Here is a 3,112-nt window from a genome sequence, read left to right as displayed (position 1 = left end):
AATTTGTCCTACTAGTATGCAAAAGTTATCCTATTAGTGAGAACAAAGTGCACTAGTACGTGGACCTTAAGCTGAATATCAATTATTTTGAATAAATGCTTAAACATTTTTTTGAAAGACTTGTGAACATTTATTTAATATCAAGGTAGGCCAGGTGTGGTACTAGTAGTCTACGCGTGTGATGTATCGTCTTACTAGTGAGGACAAACAGGATACTAGTACATGGACACATATCTTTATCTGATATCAAGGATATCTAGTTTAAGGTTATACTAACCAAAAGAGGCACTAGTAGTGAGGATATTTTTTTTTTTTTACTATTAAAACAGTCATTCTACTAGTGCGCTGAGTTGTCTTGTATGAGAACAAAGACTGTACTAGTACATGGACGTTAAGATGGCAAATAAATGTCAAGCAGCTTTCCATAGGAGCGGAGATGATGGAGAGAGAAAAATGAGAGAGAGAGAGAGAGAAGGCGGAGAGAAAGAGGCGGCGTGATGTTTCTATGGCCGCTTGAAAAAGATTCGGAGGGTGAGGGAATCTTGCATCACCTCCGCCAGCCAGCCAATCGGGCGGCTCGATTCCAACTTTCAAAGGGAGTGTCCTAGCAACAGCGGAGTAAATACTGTACCTTTAAAAAAAAAAAACACACACGAAAAACATGCACACGTACACATTGATATCGTTTTGGTAACTCTTTACTAGGCAATGTGTAACGTCCATCCTTCTTGTAGACAGTGATGGAATGCTCACTAGTTTCGAACCCAAAACCCCACCGCCGCGTCGGATTGGTTGTCATGGTAACCATAGTAACAGGAACTGATAAAGGACTTGATAATGTGGACGGTTGCGAACGTATGTATCGGCGTGTGCTCGTCACAGTTGAGCGCTTGCGGGGGGGTTTTAAGGGGGGGGGGGGGGGCGACCAATCAGATCCAGCATCTTCCGCCGCTCGTCTCACACACCCAGTCTTTAACATTTTTTGGGACCTCATTCATCCATCCATTTGCTCCATTCAGCTTTCCCCCCCTCCCTCCCTTTTTCCCGCCTAGTTTTCCATGCACCCTTCCTCATTAGCCATGCTTTTGTTTTTAAGCCCGTGAGCATGGGGGGCATCTCAACCCCAAAAAAACAACCCCAAAAAAACGGAAAAAGGCTTTTTTTTTTTTTGCATTGCATTGTCCCTCACTGAACACTCCCACAGTCCATCAACGTGATATATGACGCGCGTGATGGTTCTAGGTCGCATATGTAGCGCGAGTGCGCCCATCCATCCCTCAGTGGAAAGATAAACCCATTAATGCACATTAGCATCCGCCGCTCGCTGATGGATTTCAGTCAGAGCAGGAAAACCGTCCATCCTCCGGCCACTTTTTTTGGCCCGAGCGCCGCAGTGAAAGCAGGACGAGCCCCGCCAGGCCAGCTTCCTTACATCCTCATCACATCACAATAAAAAAAAATGTAAAAAAAAAAAAAAACGCCGCTGGCTTACCGGGCTGTGCAGGACGGATGCGCCTTTCTTTTTCCTTCCCCTCGAGGTGACGCCGAGATACGGATGCGAGGGAACAAAAGAGGAGGAGGGACAAAAGGGCAGATCGAAAGCGGCGTGAGGATGACTGAGGAGAAGAGGGTTCAAGGGGGGGGGAAATAGAAGAAGTCCCTTTGGCTTTTTTCCCTGCGTCTGGCTCAGAGGAGGATTCTTTCTCCTTGCGTATCCACTGTGGGGGCTGTGGATTGAACGCGGAGGAGCACGCACTGCCTCACGCCACTCGGCCCTCCCCTCCTCTGCCTCTCTGCACTAAAGACAGCAGCTGTTGGGCTATGAGAAATAGAACGCCATACCCCCCCTCCCCTCTCCCCTCCCCCTCCTCCCACCTCACAAAAGACCCTCACCATACACATGTCCTTACAACACCCGCCCTCCCCCGTTTTTTGACTCCCTGGCAAACCTTGTGTGATGATGGCTTTTTTTTTTTTTTACTTCTTTATAGCAAAATGTGCACACAAAAAAAATGTGCTTCTTGTATATCAGTGGTGCTCAAACTTTATGCCACTTGCATGACTAACATTAAATATAGTAACATGGCGCAGAGATTTTATATCTAAAAAATATATATATAAGTCACTGTAACATTATGCACAATTCGAACATTAACACTGAATCTAAAAGTATCTCAGTTATTTATATTTTTTAAGTTCATACAAAATCAGGGGTATCACACTCATTTTCATTGTCCCACAATGTGGTTATGGTTTCCCGTTGAGGGTCGTCATGACTGCTGGAATGATTCAAATGTATCATCAGTTTATGTTAAGTAATATTTGTAAAAAAAAATTTTTAAAAAAATTAAGTATAATGAAAGTAAAAGGAAGTAAACACATTATATTTGCTTTAGCGGACCACCCCAAAAAAATATGGCGGGCCGAATCTGGCCCCCGGGCCTCGGGTTTGATGCAACCATTTTTAAACCAATGGATTTTTTTTTTAGAGTTCATGCAAAAGAAGGGGTATCGAGCTCATTTTAATCACATTACTTTGTACTTTCCTGTCATAAATGTTGAAGTCATTCAAATTGTAGTCAATGTAAGTTAAAAATAAATAAATTAAAAAGCAAAAAAAAAAAAGCAATTTTGGTGCAGTTTTTTTTTTGCTGAAATGAAAATAAATCTAATTTAGCCAGAAATAAGAAGTGTTTAACTTCATTATTACATTATATTTGCTTTAGTGGACCACAAAAAAAATACAAACATTTTTATTTATTTTTTAATCAAGTGGTGGGCCAAATTTGGCCCTCGGGCTTCAACTTTGACACCACTGTTTTAAACCAATCACAAGTGGCAGGAGCAAATCACATACGGTATTTGCAAGTCTCAAGTCTTAACTCTAAAATATAATGATGATAATAATATAGTTTATTTCTCATAAAATTACGACTTTATTGCAACAAAATACCTCTTTGATTCTTTTTTTCTCTAAATTGAATTTATTAATGCAACTTTACAACTTTTTTTCTTAGGATTGAGCATCTTTATATTTCTGCAATGTTAATTATGTTTCATTGGCGTTAAGATAATGTAAAAAATTTCTACCTGGACCTAAAAGGCTTTACGA

At 41.1% G+C, this 3,112-nt stretch overlaps 1 protein-coding gene across 2 annotated transcripts in view; it reads right to left on the bottom strand.

Annotated features, from left to right (window-relative positions):
* The window catches only part of fam49al (family with sequence similarity 49 member A, like), a 26,966-nt gene extending 25,163 nt beyond the window's left edge, over nucleotides 1-1,803 (bottom strand). For both annotated transcript variants that reach the window (XM_077548779.1, XM_077548780.1), the window contains exon 1: nucleotides 1,493-1,803. The gene's annotated coding sequence lies outside the window, so the exon portion shown is untranslated. The remainder of the gene's footprint in view (nucleotides 1-1,492) is intronic.
* Between the last annotated feature and the right edge of the window lie 1,309 nt (nucleotides 1,804-3,112).

The sequence above is a fragment of the Vanacampus margaritifer genome, chromosome 17, assembly GCF_051991255.1.
Source record: "Vanacampus margaritifer isolate UIUO_Vmar chromosome 17, RoL_Vmar_1.0, whole genome shotgun sequence".
In the NCBI taxonomy this organism is placed as follows: domain Eukaryota; kingdom Metazoa; phylum Chordata; class Actinopteri; order Syngnathiformes; family Syngnathidae; genus Vanacampus; species Vanacampus margaritifer.
The sequence above is the reverse complement of the archived record's forward strand: the minus strand, read 5'-3'. Positions and strand labels throughout refer to the sequence as shown.